At 45.0% G+C, this 17,113-nt stretch overlaps 1 long non-coding RNA gene across 1 annotated transcript in view; it reads right to left on the reverse strand.

The window, feature by feature from the left end:
* Positions 1-17,113, reverse strand: part of LOC134066328 (uncharacterized) — a 45,300-nt gene that overhangs the window by 21,049 nt on the left and 7,138 nt on the right. Inside the window, exon 2 of the long non-coding RNA XR_009936408.1 lies at positions 5,138-5,208. This is a non-coding gene — a long non-coding RNA (uncharacterized LOC134066328). The remainder of the gene's footprint in view (positions 1-5,137; positions 5,209-17,113) is intronic.

Here is a 17,113-nt window from a genome sequence, read left to right on the forward strand (position 1 = left end):
TATATATATTTTAAAAAGGGTGGACGAGTAGTAGGCTATACATTTTCATTTATTGTTTTTGGTCAGCCAATATGCAGGGCATGTCTGTTTCGAAAAAGCACAATACATCAAGATAAGGGCCTGAAAGCTGTACGACCGAATAACACAAATGCGCAAGAACTGCGTTTTGAAAAAGAACGTCATAGGCCTACATGAAGCACTTGAAAGTTATTGGCGTCAATTGCGCATTGACATACATACACATAAACAGTCAATCTAAACAGAATAGAACAATTTTCAAATGTTCATATACTATGTCCACTATTTTCAGGTAAAAAGCTGTATTTCAAATTACCAGAGACATCCTCACTTTTTTCCCTGACGGCACCCAATCAAACCAGCCTCAACTTTTATCTACCCCTTGAGCAGGCAATACTGACCGATGCGACCCATCAAGTAAAGGTGAACCTTGGGCACACCCATCTGGCATAGTCTGGAGACATAGGTTTTAATGTCGGTTGAACCCTCCTCTCCTCCACTGAAAAAAGCACACACAAAAGCAATCAAAAAATGGTTGGCAGGGCAACATTTCCCATGCACTGACCCCTGCGATGCCAACCCTCATGGAGCCTCATCTCCATTTCCATTCTCAGGAGCCGTGTATGAGGAAGTGACACCAAATGGGCCCTGAATGACTTGAGTTCACATGGAGGGAAGCAAGACCAGGCAAGGGAGAAAGAGAGAGGGAGAGAGGGAGTGAGGGAGAGAGAGAGAGAGAGAGGGGGAGAGAAAGAGAAAGAGAAAGAGGAGGGAGGGTAGAAGACAGAGAGAAAGAAAAAGGGGGAAGGAGAGAATAATAGGGAAAGAGAGAGGGACAGAGACAAAGAAAAGGAGACTGCAAGACTCAAAGCAAGGGAGAGAGAGAGAGAAAGAGACAGAGGGAGGGTGGGAGGGGTACCTCAAAAGCGGCCAGTATACTGTGCATTGAAAGTCTGAGGTTGGAGGAAAAAAAGAAAGATGCGGGGAGGGGGTACAGACACCCCAATACCCTGACGAAGGTCAAAGCCAGCTGTCATGGCTGCAGGTGGCTCACTTCCTGCCTGCACCCTCCCCATCCAACACCCACACCCCGTCTCCCACAGTAGCCACTCGCCATCTACTGAGCTATGGGCATAATAGGATCGGACGGGAGACCCTTTTCAATCTCTCGGTCTATAGTTTTCTCCTTGGCACAAGGGCGTAGACATATTTAGAACATTTAGATGGCCATCATGACTGCTGACTGTGTATTTTTGAAAAATTTATAAAAAATCTGTTTTATTTTTTAACTTGATGGTCACTTTATTGGTAAGAAAAATGCATAACATGAACAAACGATACAAGTTTTAAAAACTAAATTGCATGTTCGGAATTATTTGGTGCCGAGCACAAACCTAACCAAATTATATTAGTTTTATTCGGCAATGACGAAACAATCAGAAACAACTTTCACTTGGGAGTGTTCAACTTCGCCAGCCTACATGAAGAAAAGGACTCTCGCCGGACAAAGGAAAATGGAAGGAGTGAGAAAACGGGAGCAAATGAAAAAGAAAATGGAGGAGTATTGATGTCCACTTGTCTACCTCCCATACAATGGTCTCATACCACACCCCTCACACACTAACCCCCCTCCACACACACACACACACACACACACACACACACACACACACACACATACACATACACCCTCCCTTCTCGCTCACTCACTCCAAGTTTTTTTTTTTTTGGGGGGGGGGGGGGAGTTTTTTTTTATTTTTTTACCCAGAGTGCTCTAAGCATTTCTCGCAGCTCTTCCCTGACTGGATTGCGCCTCAGAGGTGCGGAAACATCATTAGGAGGAGGGAGGGATGTAAACGCAGCAGAATGGGGATGACATCAGGCCAATTTCACACTAGGCCCTCGGATGGCCAGACCCAAGCCAGAGTCCTCTCCACGCCGCGCAGATCAAAGCTCCGCGGCCTCCACACCGGACCGGGCAGAGGAGGAGGAAAAAGGACACTTAACTATGCTAATCCCCAGGACAAATATATTTTAATCTTGTTAGAATACAAGTTAATGCCACAACGCACTGCGTTGGACCAGGAGGGTAACGGGACAGGGACCGGTCCACGAGAGTCCTACCTTTCCCCGAACCGGACAGAACTAGTGAAACACTGGTCCGTTCACAGTGAACTTCACACCGACCCACCCTTCCCTCTCCCTCTGTCTTTTCCTCTTTTTCACTCACACTCACATCCATGGAGGCAGGCACACACACACACACACACACACACACACACACACACACACACACACACACACACACACACACACACACACACACACACACACACACACACTCTCTCATACACACTCTCACACACCAGCACAAAGACACCCTGTAGGGAGAAGATCCAGTCTGGTCCACTTGCTGTTATCTGTCCACAATAAGCTCACACAAAACTGGTTTACTAAGGCACCAATAAATTGTGGTACACACACAGACACGGAGAGGTTGTGTAGCTAGAGTAGAAACTCTACAACTCAAGTATTTCTGCAACTAGTTCACGCCAACGCCACGGTACAATAGCATAACACTAATGCACAGACACACAACCACACTCATTCACTTACTTACTCTCTCTCTATCTTTCTTTTCATACACACACACAAACATACACACACACAACACACACACACACACACACACACACACAACACACACACAGACACACACACACACAGGGAGAAGTGCTTTTTTCATTAAGGCAGCGACTTTGGTGTTGGTGTCAGTGACCCCGACCACTGGCTCAGCAGGATTCTAACAGCGAGAGGAAATGAGAGTGTGTGAGAGAGACAGAGGGACAGAGAGGAGCAAAAGAGGGAGAGAGAGAGGGAGTGTTTGTGAGTAGCAGTCTGCCGTGTCCCTCCTCTATAGCACCTTGGTAACTCTTGATCTCTCATGTATGGGACACAAGGCCTAGGCTGCTCAGAAGTCGACTGGCGAGAACAAAAGGGAAACAGATGCATTGTGGAGAAGTCACACACACACACACACACACACACACACAGAAAGTTTCATTTCACACCATTTGAGTCTTTGAGTGACCTCTGCTAAAGAAAGGCATTTGCACTGCGACACAAAGGCAGGTGGTCAAAGATACCAAGGGGTTTCTCATACGAGACATCTGATAGCCATAGCTAATAAGAGCTTTGCCATTCTCGCTTTCATCAAGTGCACTTATTAACACGAGGAGAAGGTGATGTCGGGAAATCACAGTAGTGTATAAGAAAGACTGACAGCGAATACTCTCTTTGGTTCAGTTCAGAACAGAGCTTCGGGTGTGATAAAAAAAAGAAAAAAAAAACAGGCATAATTAACACCGCCAAGCAGAAAAAAAGCGTGATGAACACATTGTTTTGTGATAATGAGTCGGTCAACGATAAGATAGTCTAATGAAGACATCTATCGTAATTACACTTCCCTAATTGCATCACCTTATTTCATTAGGGCACACACAGCTAAGAGTCCAAATTGCCAAAAATATTTCAAAGTTGGCGCAAGTTGGTTCTCAAGTTGAAGAGACACTGGAGACCAATAACTGCATCTGGTGGTTCCAGGTTTGTGTCTTGATTATGTGGTGGCAAGAGACAAGAAACATGGAGCGAGTTTATGAGTGAGTTGTGTGATCATGAATACTGTGGTCTGAACTAGACGCGCTTGCCAGTGTTTGGTGGGGTGTACTCATAAGCGCTCAATAGCGCCGTATTACTCTCCTCTCAAAGACTTTGATTATCCTGCATTCACAATGACTTGAATATGTCACGCATTTGTCATTTTATCACCCATGGCGAGAGATACATGTATACTGTATAATCTGAACCCCAATTGTACAAATATGCAAACTGTATATACCTGCAGTGTACATACGGTCTGCATACACATGTACTACGTACACATACATATGACCCTTCAGATACATTATATCTTTCAATTATGTCTACTGGACAGAAATGAAAAGAAAAAAAGAAAACAAATCAAAGTCAATTAAAATACTCACAGAAATGTGTTTACTGCACTCTGCAGAATATGCTGGAAAATATATATATATATGTTTCCACAGAGACTGCGTTCATTTTCTTTCGGAAGAAACAGAAGAAATATCAAATGATGATTCCTTATTACTGGACCTACTCTCGGCACTGAGCGTTTTTTATGCAGATGACCTTTACCTGCTTCTGCGCCAGCCTCTGGACATTCCGACTTGACTTTTGCCCTTCCGCTGTTGGACATTCTATGACACGTACAAATGGCCTGGTGTCTTAATGATTGTGTTCATTATGAGAAAGACCTGGGACTGCACAGTCCGTCAGGCTTGCTCTTAGTGTTTCACATTTGAACAATTATAGAATAGAACAAAATAGAATAAATTGTATTTTCTTTAGCCATGAGTATTGTTTTAGCCAAGCATGCACCCAGCAAGCTACTTTGGCCCACTATTTTCATTTCCAATTAACATTGTTAATGAGTTATGCAGTAGCTGAAAAATTCAGACAAGTAATTTATTACACAATCAAAAGGATAGACGGCATGGTCATCCTTCTGGACAACGAAGAAACAAGGTTATGTCATTTTTTGGTAAGTAAAGATGTAAAACGTGCTTTTGAGATATAACATTTTTGTCTGTAAGTGTCCGTCAGCGCTTATCATAATTTGTCAGATTGGACCAATTCTCACTTCATTAGATTGAAAATGGACCCAATTTAAAACTCTCAAACCAAAATCAGTCAGTGATTATCATGGCTTTATTCATTATTGTAGGATAAACACATGAGTCATAATTGCAACACAAGAGTAAGAGCTGAACTCCTCTGGGTGCCATAACTAGAGGGCACGAGGACAGAATGGCAAAAGATCACCAACTTATTGTACCTCTGCTGCAAGTACAGTATGTGTGCTGCTCAAACGTATAGGGCAGTGTGTGTGTGGATGCTGTAACTGGACAGGCAAAGCAAAGAGGGACAAGAGTGTGACTGAGTGACGGCCAGATGTGTGAACAGACAGGAGGGTAGAGGACAGTGCAGAACAAGAGGACGGACAGACAGGCGGGGTGATACATCTGTGTCAGCTCAGTACCTGCTCTCTCGCTGCAGACATATTTCATGGAGGGACACATCCTCTTCATCACGCCTTCACTGGACAGAGGGCTGGGACAGAGCGGGGAAGGAGAGAGAAGGAGAGAGAAGGAGAGAGAAGGAGAGAGAGAAGGAGAGAGAAGGAGAAAGAGAAGGAGAGAGAAGGAGAGAGAAGGAGAGAGAAGGAGAAAGAGAACAAAATGTTACCAGCGCAGTGAAACAGGAACAGAATGAGCTCTAGCACTCTTTTATGCTGTGATTCGTTGTGCTATAATCGCTGTGATGGACCCAACAACTTCATCTTTTACAAAAAACAATATTACTTCCACAATATTACAATATACTTTTGACAATATGTGTCAAATAATCAATTTACACATGGATGCAGACTTGGACCATAGAACATGTGAAAAAAAAGTTCAATTTCTTACAAATTGCTTACTATGAAAGCATTTGAAATAATGCTAGACGCAAAAGGCTGTTTTGCTCAAATGTACGAAGCATTCTGATTTAGAGTGATCCAAACCAAACTGGCGATGCTTGTTGGTGTGCATAATTGTATAGCTAAATAGCATTTCAGCTCTTTGGTATATGATCACATGAGGATACTAATTAAAAGCTAATTAATTTCTTTCTGGACAAAGTAGCGCGTGCAGCGCATACAGAGAACACCACGCGCTACCCTCATTTTCGGTCGATTTCAAAATGGAGAATTTTTTTTGCGAAGACTCATTAGTCTCAAGGCACTAAACCAATTTAATTTGCAACCCCCAGCAAACCTCTGGAACAAACGTTCTAGTGAAGGGCGGCCACAGCAGTGGCAGGAGCCACGGACGGCCACCATGTTTGAGACAGAGAGGAAATGGCGCTCGCCATCTCGCGTTTCACACAACCAGTTCATAATCACACTAAGGCGAGTTGGCTGGTGTGAAAATAAGCCCATGGTAAACAAACACATTACTGCTCCACATTCATTCTGGCCCAACATGGACCGAGCGGCAGATTGACTTTGACACGTTTCACTGCCAGTGTTTGCGTGGTGAGGCAGAACTCCACTCTCTCTATCTCTCTCTCTCTTTCTCTTCCCCTCTCCCTCCCACCATCTCTCCTCTGTACAAACACCACACACACAGACTCACACACACACAGACGCACAAACACACACACATGCACACACGCACACACGCACACACACACACAGACACACAAGCATACAGACACACACACACACACACACACACACACACACACATACAGACAGACACACACACACACACACACACACACACACACACACTCACAAACACACACCCCCTCCCTGTGTGTGGGACTCATCTGTCACTCACTCACCATGGTTACGCACCATGGCGGCCAAGGGTGTGCAGACAGATAGAGATAGAGAGGAGACAATAACATCTGCATTGGCCTCTGGAACACGGGCTTCCCTATTCCATTCCACACACACACACACACACACACAGTGGGAGAATCTGACACAGCAACTCCTAAAACACTGTGCTGAATGCTGAAGTGGGACAAAAATTCTCTCCTTTTTCCCCTCTGAGAGGAATAGTATTCAGACAAAAACAATGACTCAAAGTCGATGGATCCACGACCCATGTAGACCACAAGACTTGACAAGAATAGCGGACCGCTATCGTCATGATCACAACATAGATAAGGAACACAGATACAGATATGCAGCCCAAAGAGACGTACGATAGGAGCGTAAGATAACTAGCAGGAAGCAATGAGTGGGTCGCCAAGCACAAGGTTGATTGGTGAATGTGTGAGTGGATTGGGAGGGCGGGGCGCTACCGAAGGCACTGGAGAGTCCTAATGCCCAGCTTCCAAAACAGTAGCAGCAGCAAACGCCCACTGGAGCTCTCACTGCAACAACAGCAGTCCCCCCCATTTCTGCAGACAACCACCCGCCCAATTGACACAACCTAGTGCCCACTCTCTCACACCCATCCTACACAATCTGAGTCATCTGACCTCAGACACACTTGACAAAAATACGAAACACAAATTTAATTCCCTGCACCCGAATGTCTAGTTTTGAATCATAACATTTGCTTGGTGTTATTCATATGTAGAATCGTGCAAATATCTATGTAATGCATTCAAATATACTGGACCTGTGGGGCTAAAATAAGACGAACACACTTTTGTTTTTCTTAGCCTGTGCACACTTTCACTCAACAACACAAGAGGAAGAGATCCTGGCATGGCTCTTGCACTAGGCTATTATATCCCTCTGTTTGTGTGTGTGTGTGTGTGTGTGTGTGTTTATAAGAGAGAGAGAGAGAGAGAAAGAGCAATAAAGACTATAAAAACAGATAACAAACAGAACTCCACACAATGGCTGCTGCAGTATGATGTTGTGTGTTTTATTGGCATTAATAGGCATCCAAACAAAGTGCTTTGGAAATAGGTCATACAACAATCAGCAACCACATGGCGCACCATCGTGGCGATGCAAACCTGCCACATCGAGATTAGAATGAAATAATGAATCCATTTAATAAATAAATAAAAACAAACACAGTTGTCCTTTTCACAATTCACCAAATCCAATTTTCAAAAAGCATTCCAAATCCGTCGTTCATATCCACACAGTCATACCGCTCAATCAGGAAATTATGCATAGCCTGCTTTACATACAAGTCTTTTAAGTATAATAAGCAAAGACAATGCTTCCTAGTACAAAGGATTCACAACCACAGGTAGTAACAATGCTATACCATTTACACTGTGTGGCATCCAGTGGACACATAACCAGCTTATTTATTTATTTATTTATTGTCAGCAGGAATCAAATGATATTAACAGCCCATCAAAGGTTCATCATTACTCTTTGATCATGTAAGCATTCAGGGAAAAAAAAAAAAACTGGGCAACTCAATCTTGCATGTCATATTCATCAGAGTTATGGAAACGAGGGGAAAAAAAAATATAACCAGGATAACATAAAACAGGATAACAGTAAAAAAAAAACCGAGGGTTAAGTTAAATGGCTGTTGTGACATGGCGACACCACAGCAGAGAGCTCAATGATTAGTCTAGTCATGGTACTTACAGAGGATGGGAGGACATCATGGAGTGAAACATTAAAAAGTAATCCAGGTAGAGAAGACAATTGCACGAGTATTTAGGGGTGCTGCCGCATCGCCTCAGTTTTAAGCCACCACACATTCCAGGTCTAAAAATAAACTGCTAAACTGCCTCTTCTGCATAATTGCAACAGAAAACACAGTAAAACTTGCTTCATGCCAAGAAACTGACTTCATGTCCTAACACCCACTTTCGAAAAAAAAAAAAACTAAACAGTGGCATCCTAAGGAGGGCATTGAAAAAAGAAAACAAAAGAACAAAAGTTTGTGGAAAGTTAAAGTCTCTCTCTGCCAATGCTCTCTCCATGTAGCACCAGCCCTGAACAAACCTAGCACTCGCCCTTAAGCCCTCTGCCCCAAACAAACACACACACACAGACACACACATCCACACCCACACCCAAATCACTATTGCGCTTCCCATCCGACTACATCAGGGGTCAGAGTTCACTCCCTCCCCTTGGCAACAGCAGAACGACACACAGCGTCGTCTAGACGGGTCAAGGTGGGCCGTGCCCCCTCCTCTCACCCCTTCCCCTTCGCCGCATCCCTGCGGATCCTTCCGGAAGGAGGGGTCAGCGCTGGCCAAGTGCAGGATGCACAGGGCAGTGGTGTGGCGGGTGTAAGTGCTGGTGTTCAGGAGGTGGTTGTGGGGGGGTGGAGGGGGGGGGTCCTCCCTCTGCTGATCAAAGCCCCCTGCAGGGAGCGAGGGCCTGGGGCTGGAGAGGGCAGAGAGGGCACGGCCTCTGGATGGGCCCGGGCTCCAAAGCCCATTGTCTGCGCGCTCCCCGCCTCTTCCGCTGCCACTGATCACATTAGGGCACGGCCTTTCACCGGCCCCGTCCCGCTCTGACAAACACACGCACACACACTCTCTCTCTCTCACACACACACACACACAAAGGGGTGACTCTGCACCCCTTTACCATCTGGGGAGCTAATATCTAACACCCCCCCACACACTCACCCCCCCCCCCCAAAAAAAAAAAAACAACACAAAAAGAAGTGGGGCAGGAGAGAAGGCTTTGTACCCCTCCCTGTTCTCCACTACTCTCCACTCTCCCTCTTCCAATAAACGCAGGCTGTTCCAACAGAAGCGCAGACAGACAAGCAAACATACTGTAGAGCTTCCTGGTCCACACGGAAATCGTCCTGCAATCTATGCGGGTCTGAACACTCAGACGTAGGGCTACGGCTAACAATAAAAAATAATACATCTAAACCCAAACGCCTATACCGTATTTGTTTACAAAAACACCACAACGACAGGCCCCAGAGAGATGAGCAATACAAACAGAGTGTATTTGTTACTATTTGTTACTTACATAGAAGAGAACATATGAAATGGGCCTAGCCTAGCCGGTGTATTGTTTTATTCAACACAGCAGTATCGGCGCGCATGGAGGATTCCATTTTTGTTCTAAACCCAGCTGGAGCTTTTCCGATGCTGAGGGGGGTACTGCACAAAATCACCTCGAATCCTCTTTAATCTAGCGCTCGTCCTGGGGTTGCAGCAGCTACAGGAGACCTTAATTTCCTTGTTTATGGGATAATTCCTCCTGCATCAGTCTTAATTACACAGGACTGGCTTTTTCAAACAAGGCCTTATATAGATATACAGATCTGGACAGTTCACACACAACAGACGTACTGAAACACTGACAGACAGACAAATAGACAGACAGAAAGACAGACAGACAGACAGACAGAAAGACAGACAGGCTGACAGGAAGATGGGGAGATGGAAGAAAAGGCAGAGAAGAAACTGTCCCACTAAAGAGACCATTGGAATGCTAGATAAAAAGCTTTTATTTTGAAAGTGCTGGTGTGTTGTGTGTGTGTGCGTGTGTTTGTGTTTGTGTGACAAAGAGAAAGATGCCGTACGTGTTGGACAGCAGTTTTCTCGGCGGAAACCGGCACACTCCTGAAGCTTCGCTGGGGAAAGTTGCAACTGCCACGCTGCGCGAGGAGAAACGATGTTGTTTGGGATTTTTCCCCCTTTGTGGATGGAGACAGCAAAGCAGAGTGACGCTGATGCAGCCAGAAGCTCCTAACAGCAACAACATCACAGTGATTACTGAAAAAATGGACAGGCTGTGCCAATTCATTCGGCAAAAATAAATGTTACCTCTTATCTCTCCGATGAGTATCGGCGCAGATGTCATCTACGTGCGCCGCAGATTCAGTCTCCACTTAATCAGTGGGACTAGCGCTTCCATATTATACTCCCCTTGCCCGCCTTAGTCATCCTGTGACGCTCGTACAACACCGATCTCAAAATCGGCCTACTACAGTACAAATAAATCAACCACCTCTGCTACCTACTGCCTGTTTTCAATATATTAGCTCAATCTGCATTTCGATTATATCTACGGAAGTGAAATATCACTGATAGGTGATTTGCGGGAAATGCGTTTGTACGGTTTGTTCGGTTCCGGTGTTTGATTTTTTCCACTATCCTCCATTTTCGCCATGGCCTACCCAAAACACAGAAAAATCTGCGTGGTTTGTGCACTGCGTTGTACCCTACTTTGTTCTTTGTTTCCCCAGATGAATAAATACATGAATGGATCAGTAAAAGGCCATCCTAAGCTTGAGCGAGCCTCTGGTCATGTGTCAAGTGAATACTGTCCCTCTCTCTCTGCTTCAGATTGGGGTTTGATGGACAGCCCTGCAGAAAACAAGCCTGTTCCTCCATGTGTCTATGTCTGCCTCTCTCTCTCTCTCTCCCTCTCATTCTGTGTATGTGTGTGTGTGTGCATGTGTGTGTATACATGTGTGTGTGTGTGTGTGTGTGTGTGCATGTGTGTGTGCATGTGTATGTGTCTGTGTGTGTATGCGCATGTGTGTGTGTGTGTTAACTTTGCGCGAGTGTGTGCCTGCATGTGTGTGTGTGTGCGTGCGCATGTGTGTGTGTGTGTGTGTGTGTGTGTGTGTGTGTGTGTTTCCTCAGTGGCAGTGTTTGCCTGCAGGCTTTGACTAATGAAAGCCTGGCCCGGCATCTTTATTACCCTGAGTGGGAATGGCACACCAAAGCTTTGGGAGAGCGCGGAGAGAGCGAGAGAGGCCAGGCACAGAGACACACAGACGCAGCAGGAACATTACACATGATTACATCTACTTGAGCACAAAGAGACTCTTTTAAGTGAATGGTGCTGCCTGGTGTGCCTGGTCAAGATGCACCTCCCGGTCAGGGGGGAAATGTACCTATCCCATGAAAAGATGCTTTTTTTTTTTAAACCAACAGAAGTCAGCGTGATCATGTTAATGAAGTTGAATGTGTTTGGAAAATCGCACATGCTGTCAATGCTTTGTGTTATTCAAACACATTAAAACAGCAAAGTCTACAGAAAAACTCCAGAGTCTTCAGCAGTTAAAGTTTCGCTACTTCTTGTTGCTTATTAACGGGGTGGGTGTATAGAGAGCTCTTCCTCTGTGGAGTTCTTAACAGGGGGAGTGTACAGGAATTAAATTTGGAATGAAGGCGTATTCCAGTTTAAAAGCTCGCCCTTTTTTATGCACCATGGTGCCAAACTGAACCTGCGGAGCATGGCACAAATTTTCCCTCTCCCAAAAATTTCCGCCGTTATTTTTGAATTGAAACTGTTAAGGGCTGCACATTTTTGTGCGCGCGCAAAAAAAAAAATAAAAAAAACATTTCATTAAAAACAGACAGAGACTGCACTGCACCAGGTCTGGCAGCGTAGAGCTGTCCACCGAATACACAGATGTGGCTAAAATAGGTATTGTATGAGTCAACCAGAACCAGAGGACGGTGAAGGCACATCTCAAGCACAATGATTCCAGTCCTCGGGTTTCGATTAGACCCGACGGCATACACCTCCTAATAGTTCATTTAGGCAGTTCTCCTTTTTGATGGCTAAGCCACTAAGTTTACTGGTGGCATTTTGGCAATCATATCTATAGTCGTCCGTAATGTGTGTATCAATTCTTTCAAAATGGTTACTTGCAATTTCATGAGGGGGGAAAGTGGATGGTGGTGTGCTTTTCAGAGCAAATAACTTCTGTGAAGTAGCGTTGAGGAACATGAAGCACTAGCACGTATCAAAACACCTGAAGTGTGCGTTACAGAGTTTTCCTTAATAAGCGGCAATCTTCGCTCGGAATAACCTGAGTCCTCTACCTGTCTCTCACCTGGAGCGGACCACACTCACCATGACTAATCAGCAGATATTTCACTTTCTCTCACCTGCTCTCCCTAAGCATCTCACAATCGCATAAAGCAGAGACATGGGGATTGCACACACACACACACACACACACACACACACACACACACACACACACACACACACACACACACACACACACACACACACACACACACACACACACACACACACACACACACACACACACACACTCACAGAAACATTCCAATTACTCTGGCCTTTTGAGTGTGGGTGTGCACTGCATGTGTGCATGTACCAGCCAGTTAGGTGTGCAAGCTCCACTTCAAGCTTTCCCTCTGCCTTCGTCAGGTATTTCCCCAGTCAGGGAAAGGGGGGATATTTGGCAATGGAAAGAGTCTTGCACCACATGCGAGGAAAGGGGGAGAAAGAGAGCTGATAAGAAGCCAGTGTGTGTTTTGGTGTGCAACCTCTCTATCGCTCCAGCTCGGGAGTGTAACCCACCAGGGAGGAGATTTTTCTTGGTGTGAGGGAGGGAGGGAAAGCGGAAAAAAGAAGAGCCACAAGCCCCTTGCCTACTCCTACCTGTTTCCACAGGGCAGGGAAAGAGTGATATGAGAAGAAAGAGAGAGAGAGAAAGAGGTAAAGGTAGAAGGCACAAGAGGGAGAGAAAGAGAGACACAGAAAACAACAGCGGGAAAGTGCGAAATACGCAGTGGGAGACAAGACTAATAAAGAGAACAAGACATGCCGAGAATGACACAGAAAAGCAGAGCAAGTGAGAGGTACCAAGATAAACAGGGACAGAGAGAGAGAGAGAGAGAGAGAGAGAGAGAGAGAGAGTGGGAAAAAGAGAGAGCTAGACAAGAGAGTGGGAAAAAGAGATAGATTGAGAGAAAAACAGAAAGCGAAACAGAGAGAAAGAAACAGAGCGAGAGAGATAGAAAGAGAGTGAGAGTGAGAGAGAAAGAAAGAGTGAGAGAGGGGAAAAAGAGATAGATTGAGAGAAAAACAGAAAGCGAAACAGAGAGAAAGAAACAGAGCGAGAGAGATAGAAAGAGAGCGTGAGTGAGAGAGAAAGAAAGAAAGAGAGAAAGAAAGAGTGAGAGAGAGAAAGAAAGAGAGAGAAAGAGAGAGAGAGAGAGTGACACAAAGAAAAGGATGCAGGAAGAGATCCCAGGGAGAGAGGCCAGCAGACGTGCCTGACTAGTGTCTAGAGGTCAGTCCTAATGAAGTGTGGACTTGACCTCTGGTCACTGAGTCGCCGGGCCCCCAGGATCTGACTGCTCTCCTCCCAGGGGTTAATCCTGCTCAGGCCCTGACTGATGGGAGATAACATGGGGCTGTTTGGTCCACAGCCCCATAGTCTCTCTCTCTCACACACACACACACACACACACACACACACACACACACACACACACACACACACACACAAATACAGACACACAGACAGATACACACGCACACACACACACACACAAATACACAGACACACACAGACACACACACCTCCCCATGGTGTTGGGTGTTAAAGTGTGAGACCAAACGTGAAATTGATATTTTCGGTGGCTGTGTGTTTAAACCTGCCCCTTCCACCCACACACACTGGCAGTGTTAATTTGGGTGTTTCTCTGGAATGCCCTTTAACTGGAGCTTATACACTTGACCTTTTATATCCCCCAAAATCATTTTCTCCCCATTAACGTGTGCCTGCTTCTCACCTTTCATCACATGCTGGTAGCGCGTAGCCTTATCGGACTACAGGGGACTGAGGGAGGCTTGATCGTGTCATTGTTCCATTAAAATGGTCAGTCAAAACAGGCTCAGGGAGATCACGCTTCTCGAATGTCAGAAAGGGTCAGCATATTAAATCCCGGCTAGGGAACAGTTGCAGAATACAATTACAAATTTGTAACGAAAAACAAAAGCATACACATTTGGCCAATGATTGAATCATCCCTGTTTATGGGGGCATGAATTTGTGTCACTTGCTGACAATCTTGGTTCCATCACACATAAATGTATTTATTTATTGAAAATTAATTACCAGAGACCTGTGGTAGATTTATTTTTTAGTGTGGTCCAGTGGTCCAGACCCATTCCAACCCTATGTTAATCAAAACTGCAAATGAAAAACATTGGTGCGGTATAATTTTGCCAATTACTTTAATCTTTCAGGCATATATTTGTTATTCCAACTTTGATTTGATTAGGCCTAATGCTGGTGGTTTAGAAGTTGTTTGCTGATAATGACTAGCTCATTGCATACTTGAAGTGATACTAAACACAGGTGAATATCAAGTAGGGGTGTTTTGCATTTTTTCACCAAAATTATGGGTAGAGTGGGAATAAATGGGCTTGGGGCACACAACAGACCTGTCCAGAGCGAAATAAACATTACGACTGCCATCCATTTCGCCAAGGACTGCAACGGACTGCAACGTCATGGTCGGAGTGTTAGGCAGCATCTCACACGGCTCACTTAGCTCCACCGTATAGCACGCAATTTGTGGCGCCCGTTTATCGAGAACCATCTGAACTTCTGGCTTCATTTTTACGAGTATGAAATCATATTATGACTTGAGAGCTTTATTAAACATTTTGTGCGAGGGCATGTGATGGTGGTTCTCTGGGGGGGGGGGGGGGGGGTGCTGAATGAAATGATAAGACCTGTTCATCAGCTGTTTTAGCGACAAGCTGTGGCACGCTTGCTCTCATCTCCACCGTACGGGCTAATTAAAAGCCCATTAGACACGAGAACGCAGCTGCTGTGTGTTTAAGAGGCACGGGCAAGGAGAGAGAGAGAGAGGGAGAGAAAAGAGAAGAGAGGAGAGATGGTGAAAATGAAGGGTGTGTATGGGGGAGAGAATGAGTGAGAGAGAAGGGAGAAAGGAGTGGATAAGGAAGTAGGGGAAGGAGGGAGAGGGAGAGAGAGAGAGAAAGAGAGAGAAAAGATGGCGAAAACGAAGGGTGTGTATGGCGGAGAGAATGAGCGAGAGAGAAGGGAGAAAGGAGAGGATAAGTAAGTAGGGGAAGGAGGGAGAGAAAGAGAGAGAAAGAGATAGAGATAGAGAGAGTGAGAGAGAGAGAGAGAGAGATGGAATAGAAGATGAGATTTCATTAAAATACACTGCAGTGCCTTTGGGGACCTTGAAGATATGAGTGAGGCTCTCTCTCTCCCTCCCTCCCTCGCTCGCTCTATTCCCCAACTTAATGAAAATATTCACATTCCCTAATAAACAATCCAATAACATTACCACGGATGTCTCCGGCACACAATCAGGCCCGTGCCCAAGGTTGCTCTCCACTAGCTCAGAACAGAAGCACTCTATTTACTCAACAGCTACACACATCGTTGATGGGAGGTCTTCAGAAAGAAACAACCAACCCAACTCTCAAAACTGAGCTGAAACCGCTCCGACAAATTGTCAATTATTTGTGCAGTCAAAATCAGGTAAGGTTTTCTCTCTGTAATACATACATAACATATATAAAAGCAAACATACAATTCTTTATGAAAAAGGTTGTATTTTTTGCACACGTTTCAAAATAATATATGGCACACCCTGTAATACCGAAAAAAAGCGAATTTGAAAAGTGTGCAATTGGTGCCAAATCATTCCTTTGATGCTCTCCCCACTTCTTTTTGCATTTCGTGTGACATCTAAGTCACTCGAAACTTTGTATGTATTGACAATTGCTTTAATGTGCTTTAACTGACTTTTGGCATAGTAATGGTGGGAATTAAACTGTATTCTGGGTTTACTCAAAACAGACCATGTGCAAATCAGTCTCACTGGGCATAGCGTAGAGGCCGACACAACTCTCGAAGTACAGCGTGTACACAATGGCCTCTGATTAAAAAATTCCCATGAACACCGACGGGAGCAGTGTACATTCTATTGCAATGGAGCTGAAGGTCAAACTCAGCAAGTCGGGAATTCAACCAAACAGCACATCGTTAAGGAGCATAGACCACTGAACTTACAAAGCCACAAATATCACCCAATCCACTCAGAGCCACACATGCACACACACACACACACACACACACACACACACACACACACACACACACACACACACACACACACACACACACACACACACACACACACACACACACACACACACACACACACACACACACACACACACACACACACACACAGTACGCAGGCACAGACACACACCTTTCCAAAAAAAAAAAAACACAACACACCCATACCCCTCCTCTCCTACACCTTTGTGGTAGGAAGATCACAGGCAGGGCTTAGTGTGTCCTGAATGGAGCGAAAAAGCAGAGAACAGATTGAGTAGCGAGCCAAACTCAGCCTCCCCCCACCCCCCCCATAGACCCAACACAAAATCCCACCCTGAGAAGCCTCACACCCCAAGACTTTATGTTTTATAGAGCGAGAGTCGATTGTTTTTAGGCAAGTCGTGGAAAATCCATTCTTATTCCAACCAAGAAGCCGCTCAGCTTGACAGAGACAGGTTATAAATGATTTGGATGATTTTTTAATATACCACACTGTTGCATGCTGATTAGAGATTGTACGTTGTTTTGAGCTATATGTTTCAATTGCATATGGCGGGGTGATTTTGGTTATTCAGATTGACGAGTTTTACTCATTTGGAAGCTTAGGCCAGGAGTAGTGGCTATACTAAGAATGTGACAAAATTACTGCAAGATTTCAAGGCCTA

Source organism: Sardina pilchardus, chromosome 19, assembly GCF_963854185.1.
Source record: "Sardina pilchardus chromosome 19, fSarPil1.1, whole genome shotgun sequence".
NCBI lineage: Eukaryota > Metazoa > Chordata > Actinopteri > Clupeiformes > Clupeidae > Sardina > Sardina pilchardus.